At 39.4% G+C, this 27,670-nt stretch overlaps 1 protein-coding gene across 1 annotated transcript in view; it reads left to right on the forward strand.

Moving 5' to 3' along the window:
* The first annotated feature begins 1,694 nt into the window (after window positions 1-1,694).
* Window positions 1,695-27,670, forward strand: part of MPPED2 (metallophosphoesterase domain containing 2) — a 603,962-nt gene continuing 577,986 nt past the window's right edge. The window contains exons 1-3 of the mRNA XM_080595267.1: window positions 1,695-1,750; window positions 6,035-6,286; window positions 13,831-13,938. The gene's annotated coding sequence lies outside the window, so the exon portion shown is untranslated. The remainder of the gene's footprint in view (window positions 1,751-6,034; window positions 6,287-13,830; window positions 13,939-27,670) is intronic.

The raw sequence follows: 27,670 nt of genomic DNA on the forward strand, positions 1-27,670 counted from the left end.
CTTTTCCTGGCTGTTTTTTTCTGGAATTAGGTCTCTGTATTATACAGATTCCAGGATCCATTTACCACATTATTCTGAAAATTCCCTTATTTTCAGATCATCTCCGAGTTTAAAGACTCAGATTCTACTTACAGTATGACTCATCAAATGATCGATTCTTCTTTCAGCTTTCCACTGCTCACTCTTTGGGTTTGGTGGTGGCGTTTGTTTTTTGGTTGGGGATATTTTTTTTATTTTATTTTTTCTTCCTAGAATTCCTGCTTCTCATATTTCTTTCCTCAAATAAGGATAAAGCCTTATTTCCAAAATCAGTAAAAGTCTAAGGTTATACTAAATGGACTAAAGTGGTTTTTTTTTCTTTCTTTTTTTTTTTTTCTGTTGAAAATATGGGAAATCCATTAGTGTTTTTGAGAATAGATTATAGCCAAAGTCATGTTGTCCTGAATGCTTATGGGTTGTTGGGTTGTTTTTGTGTGTTTTTTTTTTTTTAATTATTCCAGATAATTTTTTTAATTATTGTCATAGATAGCATAATTTCTGCACTAATGCTACCTATGTAGTTATGTTACCGTTGAGTCCCAGCAACAGATGCAATCTTGGAAACTACTGACAATTTACAAATTTAATGTTCTTGTTTTCTCTTAAGTAATTAAAATTTTTCTACAGTCCTTAGAATTCTGTTAGGTGAAGGCTGCACAAAACCAGTTATATAGACAGGAGTATACAGAGACTGATTTCTAGAATCCATAACTGAAATCTTATATTCCCTAAATAGGATTGCCTATTTTAACTAGAAAGTTAAAATTCAGATTCATGGCTATACCAGCCTCCTTTATTACAAGTTTCTTGAAGCAATTGAGAGAAACAGCAAAAGATTCTGGATAGGGAATATTCAGTTAAAAAAAAAAAAAAAGAAAATCAGAAGACTAATAAGATATCTTGGAGAAACTTCTCTGGCCCTTTTCTGTACTGTGTGAAAATATATACTGAAGAAGAGCATATCCAAAAGTATGACTAAACATTAGAATTTGAAAAAAAAAAAAAAAAAGAAAAAAAAAGATATGCAACCACTACAGTTGTATACACCTGCCTATAATTGGTTTCAGATCATAAATTTTCCAGTTGTAGTTCAATAATCTTAATCTAAATTATTTACTTTTTAGCAGAATTGGCTACAGTTGTGTTTCCTTCTTTGATTATGAGTTTTCTCAAAATCATTTGTTATCATGAGAAAACAGTTTTCAAAATGTAACATGATATAAAAACTGAATAACTAGTACAGAACTGAAATGTAGTAAGGGATTAAGATAACTTCTAAGATAATACAAAACTGTATAAAATAATAAGATAATTTTATGCATTAAGAAAAAAATCATGTTAGTTTAATGCAATTTTTAACAGAGGCTTGATAAAGCTTTTATGAATATACAAAAGACTTGGCTCGAAGCTATGGCTCTTCAGCTTGTATTATTTAGTATGATTTCAGCAGGCATAAATCAATAGTCTAGACAAGTTGGGTTTGAATTTAAATAGTTTTGATCTCATTATTTTAAATTTTGGTTTAAGTTTTGAGGGTATATTAGAAAAAATAATCAAAAGAGAACAAATAAGAAATTCTTAAAAGACCCTTTGATTCTTGCTATGTTAGATCTCATTATTAAAGTATTAAAGAGAAATAATTTTCTACAGAAGAAAGCCAAACTTGATGCCCACAGTGTTCTATTGCATCTATAGCAGCAAGTGGACAGTGGTAAGTGCCTGATCTTCACACTATTATAAGATAATTGAAGTTGATGGAGTTATTCTACTGTAACTGGGAGGAGAGTGAGGGCCAGTCTTTCGAATTGTCAGTTTTAAAATCACGAATGAGAATAGTTTTAATAAGAAGATTTTCTGTAATGAAACATAATTTGGATTATTCCAGAAGGCTGGGCCCTCTGACAGACAGAATATTTCCTGAAATTTCCTAGGCATAAAACTGGAAGCATTATATAGAGGTGATAGGAGGAAATGTGTCTTCTAATTTTGGAAAACCTGTTATCTTGCATTCTTTTAAAAACAATTTAAAGGCAATGATGATGTAGAGATTTGTACTTATTATAGCATTTTTTTTATTGGACATTACCATTTCTACCAGGCTGATACAATGGAATGCTGCAGATTCCTCTGCAGAAAATAGGAGCTGCCAATACATGTCAAATAACCTCCAAGTAAAAGTATAGGTAAATTTTTAAAGTTAGTTACTGCACTGAGGTGTGAGCAGTGAAGACCTTGACAGACTCATCTACACATTCAAGGGTATTCTCCATGTATTTGACTTCCACCACTTCACTAAAACTAGTTAAGAGAATCACTCCCACCAGAAACTGAATGCAAGTATGTGATTCGCTGTCAGTGGAATTACATTTGGAAGCTGATTAAAAGTGTAACTGAATCATAATCTTACAACCTTATTATTCACGTGGTGCATTAATTGAACAATTTTCTTTGTTAGTGACTTTTAAAATAGCCATACATAGTATGTGCTTCTTAATGAATGAATGAAAATGAAATCTATCCTTTGCATTTTTCACATAATTGGCTTTTACTTATAAAAGTGATTATATTTAAATCAAAAGAAACAGTAGTGCACTTACAAGTAAGGCTTTTAAGGATAACTCAAAATTATCACTAAATGAATACTTTTTATATTTAGGAATAATTGTAATACATCAATATGTGTAATTCATGTATTTTTGCCATGCACTGAATTATTTCAGAATCTATAGAATCATTTGTAGCTTTAAAAAATATTATACAAGATAGACTACGAAATGCATTTTTTGCTGCAAAATTGAATTCTGTTTATCTGGCATTTGGCATGGATGTGATGTATTTTTTGTGTTATTACTGCTATATATTCTTTACTATTTAATTTTATTTGTTTATTTATTTGAGATGGATCTTTGTAAAGCTTAGCTTGAAAAGCATTAGAAATCCAGACAGGCTGTAGAAGAAGCCTATCCACTTCCCGTTAAAATAACTTGATTGAAATCCCCCACTGATTTCAGTGCCTGAGTCATGCCCAAGCAATCTTTTTTTTTTTTTTTTTTTTAACCAGGTGTTACCTTAATTCCCTTGATAAAGGAAAGTATTTTTAAATAAGAAAATATTAGACTTGTTTATACCTAATGAACGACTGAGAACAGTAAGATCACACTTTTGCTGTTAAGCATGTACCTATCTGAACCTCAACTTTTAAAGTGTCTTGAAATCACATGCAGGTTCTAGCACTGTCAGAAAAGACTTACAGATCTAATAAATTGTTTAAAGAATATTCGTAAAGTCCAGTTAAATAAATGGGTGGTTTTTTAATGTTTCATTTAATTTAGACCCATGTCTAAAAATATAGTGAAATATATCCACTAAAATCAGCTCATACTGTGTGAAGCATGTTCACATGTCCTTCTGTAGTCAGCGTCTGAGCTTGAAGACCAAATAATGTGTAATACAAATTTAGCATTGGTATTGAACTTTCCAAAAAAATGTCAGTGTACATCTCAAAATCCCATCAGTCACTGATGAAGGAATGATGTTAAAATAGAGGAGCAAGTGTAGCCAGGAAGCAAGGTATTTGGTAGAATCTCTGGAATCTTTGGAAACACTAAATTCATGCAAAATCTTAAATGCAAAGAAAAGACCCATGCCCTAAGGGGTCACGGCTTCTTGTGCTTCTTCTTCTTCTTTTTTTTTTTCTCTTACTTAAATCATAAAAAGTATTCATTTATCAGGTTCAAGCAGAAATTGAACCTTTCTTCAGAGTTCCAGCTACTCTGATTTAGTGTCTGATTTTGTAGCTCTTTAAATAAATACAAAATCTTAACATATCGGCATGTTTAATATATATGTAACAGAATATACATAAGAGAAATTCTTAGTTTTATTTAGTCTGTACAATATATTTATTTACTTATTGCTTTAAAGGTGCAATTAAAAGTTGTTTTTGATAACAACTACCTTTTACTGGACGAAGAAGAGCACGCTCTTGGTCCTAGTTATCTATCAGAAGTTGATAAATTGTACCAATTCCTTCCTATATTTTTGTTACTTCAGTTACTGTAATGATGCCTGAATAGGCAGAGATTAGTTCCTTTAACTCGCATTTCAATCTTCAGAGGTTCTGCCATTCAGCAACTTGCAGGACTGGGCTCAGGAGGAAGACTGCTAGATAGGAAAGGTTAAAAACTTTTTTTTTTTCTTTAAAAAGAGGACTGCTGGGATTCCAGCTGCTTTTACGTTGATCATAATGCTTATAAGATTCCCTATAGTGTATCAAATATTACAACAGTTATTAAGAACACAAGAAATGTACTGGTGCATTTCTGAAACATCTATCATATCAAGGGAGAATACAACAGAATACAAGCGTGTAACATGTAAATATTTTTAAAAATAAGTGTCAGGAAACAGTATTCTCCTCTCTAATATTTCATTTCTCTAACAGCACACACAAAATGCCAAGAATGCTTAGAGTCCCTGAGCTCAGTAATGCGACACCAGTCTCTTCTTTCACAGTCCTTAAGATACAGAATAATAATTATAGATTTTTGCCCTATGCTAACATCTGAAACTCACATGGAAAATACATCAGAGTGGCCTATGATAACAGCATAGGGAAAGGCGACTTTGAAAGAAAACTTCTAAAACCAAAAAGAAGGGGCCTTTTTTTTTTTCTTTAATTGCCATACAGTGAATAGGGAGACTGTGTAATGCTATACCTCCATCTAGCACAAGACTGATGCAGTATTTAAATAACCCTTCACACTTAATTAGTCATTTTTTATTATTGTAATAGGAATATGTCCCAGCTGATATCAAGGCCCAAGTATTCTGAGTGCTAGAATACATAAAAAATAGAGCTCTGTAGAGCATCTCTTTGGAGTCCAGAAAATAGGTACCTGCTAAGTCTACTTAAGTAGTTTATCGAATTATTTTGGCTCTCCAGCATGTTGTTAACCCATCTACTTCTTATGTCTCAGGCCTTTCCCTTGTTTCACAGCCTGATTCTGGCCACACTCCACTCGCACAGCTCCCCGGGCAACATATGCAGGCAGCATTCAGGATCTCAGGAGTTTCTTCTCTTTACATCAAGTTTTTTATTGTAATACCCCATGCTTTTATTCATGATCTACAAAAAGCCAGAGCAGTTGGGTAGCTGGGGGCCAGGGAGCAGGATAACTGTTCCCAAATCACAGTATACTGTCCTGCTGGTTCCCTTAGCCTATCGCTGTTGCTGTGGTCACCTCCAGCGTCAATGAACACCCGGGCTGTTTCCCAGCACCACCACCACCTCACAACCCAAAATCTCTGTGCACTATGGACTTCATTTAGATATGTCCTCCCTTGACTCCCCTCAGCGCAGAAGGTCTCTAACCATGCACGCTGCTGCTTCGTCCCTTGCTCTTCTCCCTCCTTGTTAATTTAGTTTGAAAGCCAGAAAGGTGTAGGTGTTAAGGCAAGCAAACACCTGCCCACTTATCCTGCTGCCTTGCCCTGCCCATGTGGAGAAGCACAAATTTTAAAATAATTCCCTGCTAGTTTCAGGGGGTGTCCCAAGTCATCCCGTTGCAGAATGTGGTGTGTTAACAGTTCTGCATCTGTGAATGGGTAAAGCTTGCTCGCATCTCTGTCTTCTCACCTCCATACCTGTTCTAGATTTTTAGACTTTCTTCTTCACATAATGGTTACTCCCCTTGAACATTTTTGTCGCCTTTCTTGGCATCTTCTCTAAACTGACTGTCTTACCATAGCTGTGGAGATCAGAAATGTGCAGTAGTCAACATGACAAAAAGACAGTCCCTTGTGCCCCAATAGCTTTGGCTCTTGTCCAGTGTTTTGTTGGACACTTTGACCAACGCAGTGACCGGATACCTTCAGAGAACTAGCAAAAAACCCTGCTTTTTGGGGCCATAGAGACAATATAGGCTGGGAGTAGAGATCTTCGTCCTCAGACACAGAGACACAATTATTTGTGTATTTGTTTTCTTTTCCACAGGCACATCAAAAGCTTTCTGATCAACCCTTTTCTCTCTCGGTGTTTTCCTCCCGGGTGTGCCGCTTGGCAAGGAAGGGCAGTGAGCGGAAAGGAGACGGCAGGGCCGGGCGGCAGGCTGCAGGCCTCGCCAGCTCTGCAGCCTTGGCGCCCAGCACGGCAGCCACATGAGCAAAGCCCTGCCGGTCTTCTCCTGCCCCTTCAAAACGGTGAGGAAGGAGATTTCATTTTTCCGGATCGTAATCTCCACTAAAGGTTTGTTTATTTATTTATTTACTCATTTACGTATTGGGAACGATTCGCCTAGAGATTTATTAGTTATTTAGGAACGATTCGGCCGAGGGCCACCGACGCTTTGGGCACACGGAGGCTGCGGCGCGGCCCCGGCCGCCGGGGGGCCCCGCGGCCGCCGCAAGGTGGCGCCTGAGCGCCGGGAACCGCCGCCCCCGGCCGGGAACCGCCGCCCCCGGCCCCCCGGCAGCGCTGAGGCGAGGCGGCCCCGCGGCGCTCAGGTGAGCCGCGGCGGCAGCGGCCGGGAAGGGGCTGGGCTGGGCTGGGCAGGGCTGCGCTGCCAGGCGGGACCTCGGCCACCGGCCGGCCCGGCCCATCGCAGGCGGCCCGAGGGACAGGGCGGCGGGAGGGGTTGGAGGCAAGCTCCCGCTTGGCGTGGTGCCTGACAAGCACGACGCGAGGCTCAGGGGGTGGCGGGGATGTCGGCTGGGACCCGTCCCGTTTGCCACCCAGGTGCCTTCCATTGACTGCCTCCTTTGACGGGTGAGTTGTGCTGAAACTAGCAAATTTGAGCGGAGGATTTCTGTCTTTTCAAGCAGCTTTCGAACTACTGGCGCAGTGCAAGCACGCACGTGCTGTGGTAGGAGAAAAAGAAAACAGCTTGAGGTTTTTCTGCCAGAGTTCACGAGTATCCAGTTTGTGATCTGAGCTGCTCGCTCTTTTTTTGAGCAAATGCCAGCGAGCCTTGCGTTGCTCACGGTGAGGCGTGCAGAGTAGAAATTTACTGCATTTGGCTGAGGGAAGACTTTGCTTTTAGGTCTTTGGTAATGCCTCTCCTTACTTCAGAAGATTTAATCCTTAAAGTATGCAAGTCTCCAGCTCGTATATTTCAGTGGGCTTTTCCTGACTTGCTAATTATGTTTGGAAGCCTCCAAAAGATTTATCATAATTGTTCCCAAATGCATAAATACAACCCCTCTACTAGGTGGGCACATGCTTAAGATATCTTCCTTGGTATGAGTCTAGTTCAGTGAGCCATGTAACTCACTTGGGAGTTCAACTAGCACTTCCAATGGGCTGTGGAAGTGCAGAGGGCAGAGCGCACAGTGCTCATAAGCAGGTAAGCTGCAACTCGGCTGGCCTGTTAATGAAGATTTTATGGTTTAATGTCTCTTCTGCTGAAGTCTTCTTGTCCAGAGCACAATATACTTGTATCTCAATATATGGTTGTACTAACGCTTCTGTGACCTAGATGTATATTGAATGTGAGTTCATTAGCTTCTTTGCATACAGTGAAAACAACAATTGACAAGCAATTACATTTATTTCTCAGGTATTACTTTTGACAAAGTAGGGCTGGGGAACACGGATGGACTGGGGCATGGTTTGTATATTGGTCATATTCAGACATCAAATATTACTAAAATATTTTTCAGAAGAAGTGGCCTACTTCCAAGTGGCTTTTGTTGTGACCGTTTTTTATTCTTGGAAAAAGAAATGTACTGCTGTGACATAAGCCTTTCCTTAAAATGATACATTTGGGGTAGGGTATGGCTCTACCACAGTCAACAAATTCAGAAGAAGTCTCAGTATTTTGGGGCTGAAGTGCTGATTAGGAGGCGAGGAGCTCAGATGAACATTCTCCATTTATATGGTACTCAGCCACTGAATTTTCTTGATGTATTTTCTCATTTCTCTCTCTGCCTGTTACAGGAAATAGCATACAAACAAGTTGCAGGCTATGAATGTTCTCCATTGAGTGAAGCATGATTTGGTCTTCTCTTTGTAATTTCTAGTAAAGTGAACATATTTGAATAAATAAATATATTTATGTATTCAATTTTTTCGCACTGTTAAAGTTGGCAGTAGGTATCATTCTTAGATCTTTCTTTAATCAGTATGATGAGACTTTTCTTCTCCCTGCCTCTGAGGCACAACAAAGTTATTAACCATGGGTAAACGATAGCACCACCATGTGATTTCTTTAAAAATCATCCAGCCAGGGAGGTCACTCTTCTTATGGTAATAAGAGACAAGTACATGCCCAGATGTTCTCATAAGCCTAATTTAACTGCCTGAGGGGAGGCAGGGTAGATTTAAAATCAACTATTTAAAATAGTCGTTGGCACTAAATTATTTGCATTTAAGCTTTTTTTTTTTTTTTTTTTTGTGGGGAGCTTCGTTGGTAATGAGATAAAATTTTAGATTGTTTGACCATATAACTTGAATTTGCTTAAGCTTTCTATTTCTCATGCATTTAGTTGTCTTTCATGTAAATAAAACTCTGGATCAGATAAACAATGAGGTGGAACATAACTGTGCTGGTATCAGAATAGCTGTGCTCACTTGGACCAGCTGAAGATGTGTTGCTGTATGGTCAAAATCAACGTGTGATTTATTTTTAAGTAGAGGATGGGGGCTTGTTGGTCAGATGCTGGATTCATTGTCAGGAAATGCAAGCTTTATTTCTGCTCTGGTCCTGAGTTTACGTGTAAGCTGGAGCAAGCACATAATTCCCTTACACTTTGTCCATAAATTGAGAACAATTCTTTCTCCTCTCACATGGGTACTATTAAGCTTAATTCAGTGATGCATAAAATGGGATAAATACTTAGATTAAAGTTGGTATGCAGGGTGTCAGTCACAGTATGGAAATAAATACATTTTAAAGCTGTGGGACATTTCTTCAATGAGGTTAAGTTGAAACAGTTTCCTTAAACCCCCAGAGGGGTGTGGGCTCATGCAAGCTGAAGGTCTGATCCATGTGTACTTCTTGAGAGGTTTTCTGTAGTACAGCCTATGTAAGAATATTGAGTTTTGCATATTGGAGATGCTGTGAAGGCTGGAAGCAGTCTGTAACTGTTACTTATTAATGGTCTGTATTAATAGAAGGAAAAAAGTCCTTGTTAAATTTTTCAAATCAGCAATGCGTTTAAAGCTGAAGTAAATTTGATTCTGCCAGCTGCACGTAAGTGAAATAGGTCACCATCACTACTACTCTGGTGGGCTTTTTTTCTTACTTTGCTTTGATGATGCTTTGCAAAGCTGGAGGAGAAATTTTATACGCATCTCCCATATACTTTATTAAAAAAGAAGTCTATGTATGTATACTCTAAAGGAATAGAATAATAAAACCAAGGAAACACCAAAGTGTCTTCAGGCTACTTACCTGTGGTAAAAAATGAGTTGAATTCATATATACTGTACTTGCACAAGATAATGTAGAATAGTAATATATTTACTCTGTGATGCAGTGTGGCCCACTTATTTCTGCCCCATATTAAATGGAGAGGGGGATGAACACAACCTCCAGGTGAATTTTTCAGTGTTCTCCAAGGAGTTTTGTCCTTGTCAAATATTCCACAGCTCCTGTATATGGCTGAGCTATTCTCGCTAGAAGTGGTTGGATGAGAAAATTAGTTTTGGCCCATGCCATGTAGACCTTTAAAAGAAAAAGGCCCGAGGGGGACATCTTATTTAATAACTCCCCACACCCCTGCATAGCAATCAGGTTCTTCAGTACAGCCAGAAATGGATTTGTGCAGCTGTGAAAGGTATTGGTTGATTTGCCAAGGACAGGCCAGCTCGGAGGTAGGTCAATGGTGGCACGTCCCTCTAGTCCTGGGAGTGGCAGAAGTGGATGGAGAGTCCGTACAGCACTTCTGATCTGGGGCCATGCTGTGTCTGCGCACTGCAGGTATTTGTGCAGTCCTTTGTTGGTTTTGCCTATCACACTTCTACCCATCTCAGGGCAACTAGCTGTCATTGTGCAATCCGTGTAACAACAGCTGGGTGCCAAGAAAGGATGCCATTCAGCAGTGTTTAGTGTTCAACTCAATGCTAGACTTATGCAGGGTATCTGTCTTGTACTTGTTTGTTTATTTATGTCCTCTGCTATTTCTTTATATTCGATCGGTCCATTTGTCTTCAATCATTGTGACCAACAAAGGGTATCTGGATGACAGTAACAGAGATCATTTGCTTCACAGAAATGTGTTGCCTGTTACTAGCATGGGCTACTGATATCACAAATATCAGGATATTAAGAGTGAATGATAAACACACTTTTCTTATAGACTGGTGGATTGCGATGGCATTAGGCACTCAGCAGTCTTTAGCTTTAGAATAGCAGTGTTAGAATGCAGGTAGCAAGAAGATAGTGTCTCCAGACATCTTGTCTGTAGGAAGGTGTCAGCATCAAATGAGGAAAGAATATGAAAGAGAGTCAAGCGGAAGCTGCAAGTTTGTCCCAGGAAATGGTATAAAAGCATGTAAGCTATGCTAATTGGTACTCTGAAGGGATTGATTCCCGCACACACAGCCCCCCCCCAGTACAGTAGCTGATGACAATGAGGGAATGGAAGCAGGCTCACCCCAAGGGTTTATGTAAATATATCTACACAGCTTGACTCTGAAGTTTACTTCTCTCCCTCTGTTCTTTGTATTTAGTCTATTTGCAACTCTGACATTTCACTAGGACTTCTACTGCTTCTCTTCCATCAATGTACATTTTCATTTACAATATTGTTCTTCTCCTCCCCTACGTTTGCTAGAAAGATTTAAATTAGCATTTTGCTAAAGCTTTTGCTGTATGTTGGTTTCCTCCTCTTGTAGGAGGATAAGTTGGATGAAGAGAAAGCTACTACTTTGTCTTTGTACTTGCTCCTATTTTGTGTCATTTTGTTCTGCTAGACAAACTATCTTTGATTTAGTAGGGTTGAAGTATGAGTGCATAATAGATTATCTGTCACTGGACCAAATCAATCATGGTTAACAGTGTATTGACAGAGCATATAGCAAGTATCCTTGACCTGAGGTTGACAATACCTGTTATCACCATCTTGTGGTTCTTGCTGCTGCTTGGCATGAACTTTGAGATAGAATATTCTTTATCAGCTGTTTTTATTCTGCTATATATCTGGGTTTTCTTTATTTGAGGCTTTTTGAGCTAACAGAAGCCATCTCCTTCATTTGTGAAGCACCGTAGAACCCGGCCAGTCATGCCTGAGTGTTCTTGGAAGTAAGAGACAAACTCCTGCGCTTTAAATAGAAGTCAGCATTTAAATGTTAAGGTTACAATGAGATTTTCACTATAGTTAGGCTGCCATTTAATTGCCCAGGTCAGGTGGTTTGATTTTGTTTATTTTACAAATACAGTATCATATACCACAAATGAGTGTTGCTGGAGGGAGAGCATTGAATTGATCATGTCTGTTATGGTGATTCCTCTGCGTCTTTGTTCATTTTAAGCGTTTATGATTCAGCATTTCATTCACACAGCTATAGGCACTCCAAATAACATTTCTTTTAAGGTTATAGCAAAAAGTTCCCGCTGCTTGTTGTGTAGTCTCAGTGCTGTATTATTTTCTGCCATAGGAGAAGTGTCTTTTCCCTCCTTAATGGGGATGTTTTGGGATTTGCCTTGTGATTCTGCACAAATGAGGATGCTTAGCTACTTGCAAAAGCAGTCAGGAGATGACAGGGTCAGCCCGAACCATTGGTCTCAGTTGCAATGAACAGGTGAGATGTGCTCAGTGGTACCTTGTTCGCAGTGTTACTGTTGCTTATGTCTGATTTCAGAAATTGGAATGATGATTATATTTGAGCAAATATATGGACAACTCAGCTGAATTTTCTGGTGTTTAAGTTCAACATGTGCTCAAATGCTGTACTGAAGTAGGAGCTTGCTTTGGGTCTGCGCATATCTTTACAAAGATGAAGTGGTGATGCAGAGTAAGTAAAGTAATCACTACCAAGTGAGAAATAAAAGACTTGGAGGAATATTATTGATGTACTTTGCTACTTCAAGAAAAATGTATTTGGTAAGCTTCCAGGCAAGCAATGTCTGTGCTCAAGTTTGGCTTGCAATTTATGGACAAATGAAAATATATTTTGCCTACGGACAATGTAACTAGATCTTCTTTATCTTGCTTATCAAAGCATACATATATTCATGCAAGAATGACAGAAATTCTACCAGAATGCATTTTTCTTCATTGTTACTTTTTTTTTTTTTTAATTAAAATGTTTTCTCATATTGTTTTGTAGTCCTGGCATCTGAACACTGTCTGGTAGCATAATCAATGACGTGGTAATATCTTGTCTGCTTTTTATATCCCAAATAAGGACTGTATGTTTTTGAAGGGGAAAGTGAAATGTTTTCCTCTGTGGACCAGATTGTAAATATATATTGTTGGAGAGGACAAGGTAGCAGTTTGCTTTCTGTTTGAGTCAGGATTGAGGAGATACGTGACGATCCTTACTTTTTGCTTTTCTATGTTTGTGTCAATTTCTTGTGTGAGCCGTGCAATAAAGAGAAGTCTGTGACACAAAGTTAGTAACATGGCACTGTTGGCCCAAGTACGGTTTCTTGTTTCTCTAATAACATTTGTTGTCACACCATCTCTTCAAGGCATCACTGTTTCTCCTTTCAGGACTTCAGAATACTCTGCCTAGTTTGTTCCTCAGGATTTGAGTCTGAGCACATGCTCCTTTCCCAGTAGCTTTCCTATAGGACATACAGCCACTTTCTGTTATTACAAATATTTGATAATACCTCTACCATTTCTGAAAGAAAATGTTTACTAAGATCAAATTTGGTCTAACCTTGGCTCAACTGAAATGCTACTAAGAAGCAGATTGCTCACTCCAGTCTGGAACCAGCAAAACCATTGTTGGAAAAAACAGAATCAAATAATGGGAAAGGCAAAACAGAGGTGGGATAACTGTCATCCACCCTAAACCACAACATTTGAGAAAGAAGAATCATATGGTAGCCAGGACAGAAAGGTTTGTCTGTTAACCAGTTTCTCAACGAGCTCACGTGAGGCTAATGAAGAGTTTTCATCTGAGTCAGATGTAGTTAAATTGAAGATCTTCTAGATTAAAAAGATGAGAAGAAAAACTCATTGTATTAACTCGTAGACCACAAAGCACTCATAACGACAGTGTTCGAAAGCAGCAATGTTCGATTGCCGAAGATATGAACAAATGCTAATCCTTCTCAAACTTAACCCAGAGGGCACTAATGAAATGCTGCTCCTTTGCTCTCCTTAGGGTTTGGGAGGGTATTAGATGCTGGGGAGATTTCTTGCTTGGTTGTTTCACTGGGGTTTTGAAGGGGGAAGTGACACGCTACTGGAACTGAAAGAGTAACTGATAACATGTCCAGTTTTTCTTTCTGGTTTCTGACCTAAAGAGAGAGCTACTTTATTAAGATACTAACTTTCTTCAGGCATACGTGTGAGGCTTGATAATGGGTTTTCTTTTATCTCCTCTGATGTGTTGTAAGCTGTATTCTGGTTCAGTCCTAGCTGAATTAGCAACTGTAAAGTTTAAAAACCAGACAAAACAAAGCTCTGGATATAGAGTGGCTACATATCTGTAGCTATATGTATATTCCTTTTTCTCTTGCCTTTAGATGTTTTTGTGTAAATGTTTGGTTGATATAGAGTGTATTGTACTACAAAGGAGATGTAAACTCTATGCTAAAAGAGACTTCTGTTAAGTTTTTCTCTTAAATCAGATTTATAAACAACTTTAAACTAAAGGTTCTTGTGCATTTGCAGGGGAAAAGGAAAACCAGAACAATTGTGGTGAGCAAAAAGAACCAAAGAACCACAACAAGTGAAGAGACAACAAGAGGAACAGAGCTGGGAGAAAATCACCGTTCTTCTGTAAGTAGATGGCCACGTTGCCTGTTAAAACATTGCCTCAAAGTCCAGAGACACTCAGGTGAAATTGCCATTGCCTCCTTTGCACACCCAGCTGCTAGCACGTCCTGTTGTTTTAAGCATCTGTGGTGGGCTTGGCATTTTTGGTTTGTGGTTTCGCTGTTACCTTTCTGTTATGGCTAATTAGTGCTACTATTAATATCTGCTGAAGTCTTCCAGGTGTGGTGGTGGAAACCAACTGATGATGGGCAAGCGATCTGGGCTGCTGGTGTTCCCAGCGTAAGGTCTAATGGTGAGGAGATGTGAGATGCTTTTGGATCTTTTCCTGTGGTGGTTAGATAGCAAGGCTTTCAACAACTTCAGTTCCAGCTGGGTCATTGGGATTCTGAACTATGTACTTCAGCATAGCTCATGGATTTTAAACCTGTCACATTGTACTGTTATTATAGATATGGTCCTGCACTTGCAAGCTGTTTTCTTGATCTTTTGCCAGCAAGGCTTTTGTAGCAGTCCTTGGAAGATATACTGTAGCAGTTCTCTTTTATAATATCTATCATTAACACCTCGTTGGCATCTGTAAGAGTTTCTTCTTTGCTGGAGATTGGAGCAGTTGATTAAGCAGCCTTTTGCTGTCCACAGGCAATTTCTCAGATTTCCACCTTGTTTCAGATCCACCTTTTCTAGCAAAGGTCCTGGAAAAAGGTTGTGGCAGGGCAACTACAGCCCTTACCTTCATGATAATAATAAACTGTTTGAAAAATTTCAATCAGGCCAAAGCAGTAAGACAGCTTTAATGAGGATTTGTAGTGACCTTCTGTTTTATAGTAGGTGGATTCTGGCACATTGTCAATTTTAATTCTTACTGATCTTTCAGTGGCTTTTGATACTAGAGATCATAGGTTTCTCTTAAAATACCTGTAGAAGATCCTGAGCCCTGTGGGCCCTGCCCTGACACTGCTTCTTTAGTATTTGCCTCAGTGGTGCCAGTTTGTCACTGTAAATATCTCATCTTCTGATACTGCCCCTGTGAACTGCCAGGTTCCCCAGGGCTATGAATTGGGCGTGTCCCTGGGTTTCCTGTATGTATATGTTAGCTACAGCTTGCATTTCCAAACCTTACACACACACAATGGCATGCAGAAAGTGCTTGGACACATTTGATTTGTTTCATACAAGTATTTCTGTATTTATGACAGCAGTGCTTGCCTGCCAAAATTACTCTGTGTAAAATGCTGCAAAAGTAAATGCAAACACAGTGAGATTATGACTGCCTCGTCTCCTTTTGATTGAATTGTATTGTTTTAGTTTTGATTCAGTATCTTAAATCACAGTGGTGGTCTCTAGGCACAGGAGGAATTTTAGGCTGTTTGTGGTTAGTCATGGGCTGAAGAAGTATTTCTGGATGCCAAGAGGCAGCATAAACTGACTGCTCTTACCGTTTGAGGTAGTAATGGCAGTATGACTTGCTGATGGAGAAAGTCTGCTAAATCATCAACTTCTCCAGTCTGAGCAGAACTTTACCCATAGGACATCTGCTAGAAACTTCTGCCTAATCCTTGTAAAAAAAAAAAAATCCAAGATAGGGGAATCTTTATATACAGAAGGAATAAATTTTTTTAGAGTTAATCTAATGTCCTTATTCTTTTTTCCTTTACTTCTAGTTATTCTTACAGTGACTTGAGGTAGAGTTAATCTTGTATTGAAGATGTCAGTAGTTAGATAAATAGCTACCTCTGGGCTAGATGTCTAGACTGTGGGCTTCTGTCTGTAGAAAGACAGAATAAATCTGTACTATGATTCATTTAATCCATAAGTGGGCTTGTATAGTGCAGACATTTAAATCTGGACAAATGAATCCTAAGACTTTTATATGTTTGTGAATTGCTGTGTTGTTTTGGTTGTTAAACGCTTGGCCTCAGCCAAGGAACTGAACCATTGCAGTTTGGACGGTGGGTATAAATAGAAGATTATGGTCTGAACAGATGTAGGCTTGGGAAGCAAAAGCACAAAAAGGCAAGATGCCAAAGGATCCACAAGTAGCTTGTGCAATGTTTGCATGTCACAGACTTCTTCGCGGTACTGCTTTTCGTAACCTTGCCCACCCAGGGTGTGCTGTGAGGCTACAAGGGGATTCTTGTAGATTCTTGTAATTCTCGAGGGGAGAATTAGTTCCCTGAAGGCCTGCTATGTTGTAACGCAGAGGCCAGAACGAGTGTCCAAAACATGGAAGGTGTTTGTATTGTTGCTGACTGCCTCAGTTGTGTCTCTCCCTTGCCACTCAGGCAGTGGTTTCATAACTCACTGTCAGAGCTTGTAGTTCATTGTGGTATCCATTCAATTAAACTGTCTCTGTCCATTGTAGAAGAAGAGCTAGTTGATAATTTACCTTGTGATTTGGTGTATATATCCTCAAATTGTACCTGCCTATTTGAATCATGTTTCACTTTGAAATGATTTCTAAGGTCTCTTATCCACAACCTCTGTGGATTTCACTGTGGCAGCTAAATCTGACAGGAGTTATGAATTGGAGCCCTTCACCACCACAGTTCAGTCCAGGGTATTAAAGTGAACTGAAATCAATAGTGGTTTACATTATAATGGGCCTGTCTCTGAACTGGAAACTGAAGAATAGGCACATCACTTCTTTTGCCTCTTCTGCTAGAAGGCAGCAGCCTCCAGCAGGAGGAAGGACGGCCAGCACCAAGAAAGCTCTTTAACCTAGCTAATAGGGCTTGGAAAGGCTCGTAAGAAAATGTTGTTCCTTGATAGTTAGCTTGCTTTCTATGTTGTTTGCTTGCTTCTTCCATCTGTACTTGGGATTATATTTGCCACATGTATTAACTTCGCATGTGTTTCTAATTTACCTAGTTTCTTCAAATTTTGTAATCTCATGCATTTTTGCCGTTTATCCTAAATTGTTACCAGCTGTAAAGATCACAGTACATTTTTTTCACACCGTAGTCCTAATCACAAATGAAAATGCTAACTAAAACCAAAATAGCAACCCTCCTATTGCCACAGGAGACAGTTTCTGTATTTGAATTAATACCTTGCTTCACGTCAGTTGCTATACAGTGCTAGAGCTATGATCTGTGTATTTCACTGCTCTGTCTCCACCACTGGTGGTGAGCAGCAAGGGCAAGGGTAACAGCTTGTTTAAATATGGGATTTCTAGATGTGTAATGATTTCAAGTTAATTTTACTGTTTGTTTCTGGTTTTATCTAGCTGACTTTTAATTCCTTATTGCTTTAATAAATGTAAAAGAGATGTTAGTATTGGAAACTTCACTTAAAAAAATCCTCAATTAGATGAATGTAACTTTATCAGATGAAAAGAGTATATTACTGATATAATTAAATTTGAAATAGTTTCTGTAAATCAGTGGTATTCAGTAGGTGTTATCCTGCTTCTTTCCTAAGCTCTTTTCAAGCTTGAGAGCTGATAAATGTTGTTCCTACATAATGACACTTTCATAACAGAAATGATCGGGAGTATGCCTATCTTTCTAGTTCTGCAAAGCAATGCTGTGTTGTTTTTGGTTGTTGTTTTGTGTGGTGTTTTTTTTTGGGGGGGGGGGGGGGCTGTGAAGGGGGGCAGGCTGTCTCTCCTAGCTTGCTATGACTTTTCAAAAATTACTGTCAATGCTGCGATAAGTGTGGCAGCAAATTCCCTTTTGAGCCATAGGATGTGGATGTCTGAACCAACCAGGTATGCTTATGCTCTGTTTTCAAGCGTTGCCTCAACTGCTTTTTTCTATAGTTGCTTTTGGTGACTCCAAGACAATTTGACCATCAGATAGCATTGTTGAGCAGTAACATTAAAGTCTTGTTCATTTCCATGAAGCAGAAAGACAGCAGCAAACCTTGTCACCCTAACTAAGTGTTCACAGCACAGCCCCCCACCCCCAAGGGCTGTACTAGCTTTGTGTTAAATCGTGTATTGATTACAAGATTACAGCATTTTGTATACAAAATGTGTGTGGTCATGGGCCTCTAGATTTCAATTGCCTATTTATCTCTGTGGAAGATTGGGGAATTCACAGGGGAGCTTCTTGGGGTGGTTTGGCACACCGTGGGGGGAAACCAGTCGGGACTGAGAAGCAGATGCATGCAGAGACCCCTCTTCTGAGGACTCTGCTCTTCGGTAGACCCTGAACTTTAGTGTGTGATCAGCAGCAGAGAAGGAGTCACAGCATTGCCTCTCTGATCACTGATGCACAATGCGATGTTGTCTCATCCTTTCCAGTCATGAGGCTAATGTATAGGACACGCAGGATTTCTCTGTCCAAAACACTGTAATTGTAGCTGTGAAGCATTTCTACTCTTAGCTAGGGAAAGTGGAATTACCTTTACAGTGGCTACACCCCCTTTGATATAAGGAATCAAGTGTCAGGTTAAAGTTACCTCTAAAATCATGTTTTACAAATGACTGGGGAACGCAGTTTCCTGTGCATCTTGGGAAAGTCTGAGATATGGAACATCTTGCGCGTGGAACTGCACTGGTACAGGTATGCATAATTTGCAGTAGGCCGTGGTCAACTTCACCTTATAGTTGTAATCTCAGCTGTTTATGGTTAAGTATGGCTGTCTCTTGGATGGTGTCATGTTTTACACTGTAGTGAATTAACTTAAAATCCCATAGCTTTTCTCCTGTAAAGCGCCTACCTCATTTTCTTTAAAGTATTCTGAGGTCTGTGGGGCTGCAGCAGTGTATCTACTTTAATTAAAAATAATAATTTAATTCCGTATTACGTGAGTATATTTAGTCTTTCAGGGCAAGTAATAACAATGAAATATCTCACTTTAATTCTCAGTTTTTAACTAGTTGCTTAATTTTCACTCTTGTCCTCCAAATTTTCATAAAACTTTGAAAGGCTATCCTAATATTTAAGAAGTGGCTACTAGTATAAATGTGGGAAATACTGATGAGAAATGTGAACTTGTACAGCTGCACGCAGAACTGTGTTAGTGAGAAGTGAAGAATGGCAGATACTCAGAATTTCCTGGTGGTTGGATGCACTTAAAGTATTCTCTTGATACTTGTACGCTATCCATGTAAAGACTACTTGGTCATACAAAGGTCGAGTACATTTAATACAGGGGCATGAGAAGTGCAGAATAGTCCTGTATTTGCTAGAAAAAAATGTATTTTGAGACTGTTTTGTACCAAGAGGTGCTGATCTGTTATGATCCCAGTAGGAAAGGCACTCAGACTCTGTAAAGTGTCATCCAACATGTTACTTATTGGAGGTAACACCAAAAAGAAAGAGAGAGAATAGTATAGATGATCTTACATCCCTTTCCATACTGGGAGCCCTGAGCTGTACAGTGTCATATGGGACTCTGGTCCCCTTGCTGCACACCTCACAGACCTGTCTGTAGAAAGGGTTACCCCGTTTCGGCCATTGAAGCTGTTGTAGGCTTGTCCAACAAGAAAACAACTCTATTCATCATTCCTACTGTCAAACAGAAAGGATGTTCGCGTGTGAAATTCTTGCTGCACTTCTAGATAAAGGCAAGGCCATGCAGGTGGTGCAGTCACTGCTGCCAGTGGGAGCTGCTCCTCTGTTACCCTTAGCCAGCAAAGTTATCCTGCGGATCAGGGGTATGCGGAGCACATCACAGCCCGAAGGTCAGGCTGTACAGACAGTGCGGCACAGGCCGGGGACTGCTCAGGTGAGCTGTCACGCGGACCACTAACTTCTCAATGTACAATAGTCTTCTGCTCAGAAAAGCAACACCAGGGATTATGACATACATATGTATATATACACGTACGTATTACCGGTCTCGGATGCAGCTTTAGAGTTTTATACATATTATGGCAAGAATACCTTTTAAGGAAAGGCAAGGATGTCACCAGCTATTGATATACTAGAAATGAAAACCTCATTAAGGTTTCATAAAATGAAAACCTTATTAAGTATTCAAAGAATGTCCCAATATGGTCAATTGCAGTGTTACTGGGCTGCCACAGCTTGAAACAGAGAATATAGAATTAATTGAATCTGAACTAACTCTTTGGACAAAGCCACAAAGAGAATTGTGTGCAGGTAAAATCCTGATGCTGACCTTACTCAGGAATTTCACCTGTTCAGTTTACACTGTCTCTTCACTGTATAGCCTGAACTCTCCTTCACTATGCAGAATTTCCCTTAATGCATATAAATGGAGTTATAAAACAAAACAGTGACAAATGTTTCTCCTAGATTTTGTATTTTGAATGCAGATTTTTAGATTTAAAGCATTTTGAAATATTTGAAATTTATAATGGTGTTACTTTCCAGACATCATATGTTGACTTATAAGTCAGCTTCTGAGCAGTATTAGTAGTAGAGTATTTTACTAATATCTTGATTGTATTTGATACACCTATTACAAAAAAAAAAATGTTTATGAAAAAAAATAAAGACATTATTATTGTGTTCTTTTTTGCATGCATAATCCATGTCATCAGGTTACTTGTGCGAGGCAGAGGCAAAGGAGATGTTAGAAAATCTGAACCTGGCAGCTATACAAAGTTTACCAAGAGTCATATTTCTCCAGTAACTTGCACTGATGCTTATTATGAGCTGTTGTAGGGAAGTCTTTTGTTTTGTCACTTAGAATAATCTGTAGGTTAAACATTTGAAAATACAATAATTGGGACCATTGCACTGAGTATCCTGTAGCCTTAAGCCTTAAGTGTGCACGTATACATTTTCCCTATGCAGCTGTTTGGTTTGTATTCTGAAACGTGTTTTGTAGCCACGCTTGTTCCTAGCTCTTACTTTGCCAGTATTGCTGTTCTTCGTGCTCTGATGCCCAGTGTAACATCAAACAGAGCGCGCTACCTAGCATGTGAATGCCAATGTGTAATTAGTGTTTTCAGGATCAAGGCTTTTGTGATAAGAACTGCAGTACTCCAAGCTGTGTCAAGTCTCAGAGCGGCAGGTAAAACAAATAGGCTGAACCATAAGGGTTCTTTCTGATTATACTGAATTACCTGGATTTCAGAACAAAGATTTGTGTTTTTAATATGACATATATTAAAACAAATGGAATCCTTTTTCTGCTTTGAGATGGTTAGGGATATTTACTTTGCAAGGACTCCACAAAGTAATTACTGAGTTCTACAGCTGTTCCAGAATTTAGGAAACTCCAGGAAAGAAACTAATAATTAAAATCTTACATGAGAGTGGGTTTAGGGTTTTGATTTTTTTTCCCCCACCTACTAGACAACTTGATTGTTTGAATGCCTGCTAATTAGTGTAGGAATGGTCTAGATCAGTGCTCTCCTCCCCTTTCCTGGTGTATTTGGAGAGGTATGTTTCAAATTATTTACAATCTTGAATTGGTGAGTACTCCCAAATGTTCCACTGCATTTTTTTCCTACTGTTGCCTTAGACTTAATGTAATTAGTTGTCTCCATTTCATTAGGTCACTCAGGCTGATGTATATCCTGAATGAAATCTTCTAATCTTACATGTAACTAGTACTTAGAACATACTTAGCCCAATAGGGTTAAGTATTGATATTTAACTTACTTTTTTAAATTCTCATCTTCTGTATTTCAAAAATGTGGGGTTTCATTTGTAACGGTACCTTATTTTTTTTTACTTTTATCAAATATGTTGCTTTGTCTTACTACACAGTATTTTAATGTCCTCTTAAACTGTTTTTTTGCCATATGGACCATATTGTTTTAAACTTACTCTAAACATACACCCAAGCCGTGCGCAGTGCTGTTCAATCTGTTCTGTTTTCAAGGGATGAATGAAGTTTGGGTTCCCGTTTTGTTTGTTTTTAAAGATTCCCTCTTCCTCCCTCCATTATCTGTCTGGTCCCTTTCTCTCCTCAGGGTGGAAATGGGAAATAATATTGTTATTAAAACTGCAGAATACAATTCCTTCCTTTTTTCTCCCATGTTCACAGCAGTCTCCCTCCAGCTGCAAAATGTTTTGTCCTGGTGACTGTATTGCAGACCAGGTTATTAGGAAGTAGAATATTGATAATTTAGGATGAGTTTTTCAAAGCTAGCCTAGAGGGTTGGGGTGTCCAATTAGAAATTAATGACCTAGAGGCAGCTTTGAAAATCCCACCTGAAGAGTTGAAGCTTTTAAATGAGTCTGAACTTAAGAGTGCAGCCATAATGAGTGCACAAATTGTGTGATATTTTCCTGTGATTGGAAGGAGTGTTAAATAGCAGCTCTCTATTTTCATGTCAAATAAGTAAGAAAATTACCCGAAATAGACTTCAGATTGGTAAACTGATCCCCCTTTCTGTGCAACAGGCTAACAGGCAGCTACTTAAAAATACTAAGGCACAATACAGCCCCACTGTAATGACAAGTTTTGTCTAGGAAGTCATGCTGTATGTGTTTTCTGGAGAGAGTTAATCAGAAACTTTGAAATAAGCCTAGAGCAAGAGCAAAAGCAGGAAATGTAGATGCAGATTTTCTTTTCCAATGGAATAAGTGAAAAATATGTTTTTAGTTATTTTTAAGAATTTAAAGTAGTAGTACATCAGCTAAGAGAATAAAATTAAAGCAAGGCTCTTGCGTGCCAAAGATTTTTTTTTCTTTTTTAATGATTCCAAGGGTATGGCAGGTGAATCCATTTAGCAAGTCTAATGACTGGAAAGTGGAATGTTTTTCAAATAGCATGGATGAAACGATCTGTAGCCCATCAGCGTACAGCTGGAATGATGTCATACATGGTTATGCTTTAATTCTTCCTGCATTGCTAAAGGGGGAATGGGGTCTGTAATATCCGCAGACTGCCTTGCTGAATGCAAATCTTCAAGCTGGAAATGGAGAGCCTTCTCTTTCTCAACATGACTAATGTTAATTTCTTTAGCAGAAAAAAAAATTTAATATGTCTCTCTAATGGTAAATTACCATTTATTGTAAATGTGCCACATAAAGGAAGTAATAAGTCATTATTATTGACCTATTACTGTTCTTTCTATTTTACCTCTAATTAAATAAAAATGTGCACTTTGAGTTAATATGCTTTTTGTTTGAATATTCTTTTATTAGTCCAGAGCCTTCAGCAACTGGTGCTGATACTCCAGCACACTGCAGTAATCCAAACTTTGTGTTAGATTTTGGTTAAGCTGGGGGTGAAGTTTTCATCGTAGTTGTTCTCTTTTAATCAGATTCCCCCACCCCATTACTCTCCTTGTGACTTCGGGCCCCAGCATGGCGCTCTTAGGTGGTGTTTCTAGTCACTTGTTGGCTCTCCGAGCACAGAGGGGGGACTTTCTCCATGGGTTTCTCTGATGATACTTAAAATGTGTTAGTGCTTAAGAGAGTGGATTCTAAGATACAAAAATGAAGGCGAGTAATTATAAAAGAGAGGCAGGAACTTTCAGGATGAGGGTGATGTTACAGTGTACCTGCTAGAACAGCTGAGTGACTGAGGTAGTGGGGTAGTACATGTGCTGGGCAGTGTTAGGAATGAGTCTCTCCTCTGAAGACAATTAATGCATTTACTGAAAATTGCCACTAGGGTAGAAACTATCCCAGATAGACTCAGAAACAGAGATGGTAATCAGGGAACCTAGGGGCAATTTACCTTGTCTTTATAGATGGCCAGTTGTGTTCATTCTTTCCCATGCTTTTTCCTTCAGATCAGCAATCCTTTGTGCATAACAAACAGCACAGGGTTAGTGGGAGGAATGGCAGGAGGAACTGGCATAGCTTTACATACACTCTGGAGGCCAGGCACTCTCCTTCGAGCTGGGAAACACAGACTTGAGCCTTGTTAGGTGAGGAGGGCTTTGAGCCTGGCCTCTTACACTCTAAGCAAAACTGTGTGTCACGATGGTATATGATGGTGAATAGTGCAATCACCACCTTGTTATATCACATTTTAGGAAAACAAAACAGCAACAAACAAAAAAGCCTCTTGGATCACATGGAGAATAAGTGCAGAAGACTACCCTGAGAAGATGGTCCAATACTCTGTGTGCTGGTGCTTGTCTGCCTTGCTGAATAAATGCATTAGTTTGGCATTTAGGATATTCTGTGAGCTCAGATTTTTCACTGGATTCAGTGGACTGGTTGTTTTGAATCCTGCTCTGACATGCCAAGTTCCTCCATGCACTGCAGACATCGGACTCTGAAATCCGAATTCCCTCCTTGGGATTAGAAGCCTAGAAGTTAAATGCCATTGCTTGTTCCTTATGGAGCCCCGTGTCTCTTACTGGGCATACCTAATCCCAAGAGCATAGTCAGAGCGCAAGGAGAATGTTACCTCGTGTCTCCTTAGCGATCCTGTTGCAGTAATTCTCAGCAGGGTTACTCTGTTCCCCCTGGTTCAGCTGAATGGTGGCAACAACGCTGTAACTGCAGCGGGGATGAATCTTTGCTATGCATATCTTGACTCTAATTAAAATACGGTGATGTAAATGTAGCAGTGGACCAAAATTATCATAGTATGATTAAAAAAAAATGCTGTTATTCCTTGAGAGATGCTGAAGAGCATTGCTAATTGAGGGCTGTAAATCCTCATAGACTGTCATGACTGCTGATAATTATGTCAGTCCATGGCTGTTGCAGGAGGAGTAAGAAAACCTGTAAAACCAGCTGCTGTGTATTTCTCCAGAAAAATATCCATATGCAAGAACAACTGAAAAGTCTTTTGAAGTGCCGAATCTATTTAAATTTTGTTTTCTGGCAGTCATAGTTCCCTTGGTCACCTCTTCCAAAGAACATCTTCCTGCAGCATTTCTCTTGCTTTCCCAGTCTTCCCGTGCTTGCTCAGCTCCACCTTTTGCCTCTTAAACACACATCTCCCCTTGATCTCTTCTCCCAGAGTCCCGCCTCTTCTTTCCGCCAGTCCCCTGGTATCCTTCACTGTGTGCTTTGTTTGTTTGTTTTACTTTCTTTTGCCTTATTTTTTTTTCTGTGATGCCTTTGCTTACCTGAGCTTTGTGAGGAATGCTTTGAGGAACACAGATGACCGAGGCCAGATAGTAATGGAATAAATGCATTTAAGCTAATTGCCTTCTTCCGAGGAAGAAGACGTTCTTTCTGGCAGAAGTTCCATTGCCTCATTGTAAGAACTCTTAAAAGAGAAGAAAAAAGAAGGGGAAAAAAACCACATTTTTTCCTAGAACTCCTAAATGATTGATCTATTCAGCTCAAAATTTTCAATCTCTGATGAGTATTGTTAGTCTTCAGCAGTGCTCCTTAATAAGATGGAGAAAAAAATAGAAAATATAATTTCTCTTTTAATGCTCTTTGTATAAGAGTTCTGATGTAGAAAATCAATACTTGCTATTCAAAGGAAAGCTACTGAAACAAATAATATTGCTGGTCAGCGGGCTTTGCCAGGCTGTTTGCTTTGATTACATTCCTGCTGACATAGTAGTGTGCTGGTGTTTAGAAAACCCCTAAAAACAATTTTAAGTGCTTATCTTATGAAACAGTTTAAACAACGTAGTGTTTAGGAATCAGTTGAAATAAAACTCAAGAACAGATGAGAATATGTTATTACTTTAGCCTTAAAAAAATTATATTAATAAGCAAATAGATTTTGTATGTCACCAGAATGGCAGTTACAGTTACTGTCGCACCTCCCCCCCCCCTTTATTTTGGTGGTTCATGGTTAAAAATAAAATAAAAAAGATTTTTGTCAAATTCTTAAGTAAGAAATATATGATAGTTGGATTTTTTTTTTCCAGACTTCTCTGTGCCCATACTTAATCACAGGCATTTTCCGTGTTATATCTGAAACACAGATTACTCAACAGTCTTTCTTTGTCTGTGCCAGCTCATATAATTCACATTTTTATTACCCTGATCAATTGAAACATTTTATTAAAGGTCAAAAGAAAAGAAAAATTGTAAAATTAGAAATGGAAATGGATTTGATTAACGATTGAAAGCATAAATATGGAAGCAAATGATCCAATTTATTACCTTTTTCTGTTTAATAATTATCTTTGTCTTTGATGCTAGTTCTGCATTTTACTCTAGCTGCTTTGACTCTACAACTATCTATTCTTTTTCTATCTAGCCATATATAAATGTGGGAGAAATCTGTGTTAGCCTAGGTATGTTTAAAATGGCTGGTAACAATGGCAGCTCAAGACAAAGTGTTAGACTTGGTCAAATGCATTAAGCGTTCTTTTTCTGATTTGCAAATTCAATTCAGTACTGAAACGCTGGGGGAGGTAAATCTTTTTCCTGGGATTTAAATTGTAATGCTAATCATTTATTACTATTGAAAGCCTATTTTACAGGCTCTGCGTGCACGGTGCTTAGAGTAATGGTCACCATGGCTGTGCCTACGTCGTGGAGCAAGTATATTCAGCGGTGCGTCGTGACGCTGGTGTGTCAGTACTGATGACACTGATGTTGGCTGTGCTGTGGGCCTTGGGTACTGGGACTTGTGCTGCCAGTCAGCCCTGGGCTCAGCACCCATCATCTCCCACTACTCCTGCTTTCCTCAGGAAGGAGACAGGGCTGTCTGAGCAAGAGGGGAGCTGACTTACAGTACGGTGAGCCAATGGGCTTGGTGATCGGGTGACCAGGGCGGGGGAGTTTCTGCATGTCTGAGCACACTTCAGCCACACGGCATGTACACTGCGTAGGTTATCCTGTCTTGGTGGTGGTGTAGCTCCAGGGTTCAGTGGTTGCAGAGTGTTTAATGGATATGGTAGTGGAAAATGGAGCCGTTGTAGCTGAGTATTTAGGGCATTCTCCCTGTCAACGCCCAGGTTCAGCAAAAATACTAGCTGCTTTCTTAACTTTTAAGCATGTCAGTAGTCTCCATGAAAGTTCAAGTCAGTTAAATGTGAGCATATGTAACATGCTGAACTGTAGGCTATTTTCTTTTTCCGATTAATACTGCAAGGGAGCCCTTGAGACCCTTTGATGAAAAATGTAGCCCTATAAGCAGCCAGAAACAGGCACTGAGCAGGAGCAGTTGCACCCTGTGCGCAATACGCTGTCTGAAATGCTATCAGGCCACGTCAGAAACCTGGCAGAGGGCAGGTGTAGAGGACAGTTGGGCTTCGAGAGGGCAGCCGGACTGACAGTACAGCTGGACACTCCCCAGGAGCTGATCCCACGTGGATTTATTCCCCATCACCACCCGGCTGAAATTATTTGGAGGGACAAGAGCCCAGCCGTCCTCATGACACGGGCTGAGAGAGAGCTCCCCTCACACATCTCCACGTGTCCTACGGGCAAGGGGGTGACTGTTACTGTGCTCCTCACACAAATAAGGGAGCAGTACCTGAAGTATCATGTAAAGAAAGTGCTGATGACACTTTGTGGACTTTTAATTACACAAAACAGATTGATAGGTACAGTGACATTAAAGTTAACTGAAGACCAAAACAGACTGAAGCCTGTTATCCAGGCGATGACAGTATTCAACAGAGAAACATGCTGAGGGTTTTGTTGTTGTTTGCTTGTTTTCCTGGAGAAGTACTAGTGGATTATTTATTTATTAAAGGAATCATAGTACACCATTTTTAGCACTACTAAATCATGTCCCTTATAACTTGCATAAATATATTTGTAATAGTACTTTATCTCCTAATGTGAATGTTTTATCTCAGTGCCCAGTGCTTATATCTTACACTAAATTAACAGCTTTCTCATAAGCTTTCACTGATGATTATAGCAATGTTATCTAACACAGCCATGCTTTCAGCAGCGACCAGCGCTCCAGCGGTCCTCTTTGGCTCCAGTAACAGCTCTGTTTATGCTCTCAGGCCTCTGTGAGCTGCGGTCTC

The sequence above is a fragment of the Anser brachyrhynchus genome (genome assembly GCF_964034855.1).
Source record: "Anser brachyrhynchus genome assembly, chromosome: 5".
In the NCBI taxonomy this organism is placed as follows: domain Eukaryota; kingdom Metazoa; phylum Chordata; class Aves; order Anseriformes; family Anatidae; genus Anser; species Anser brachyrhynchus.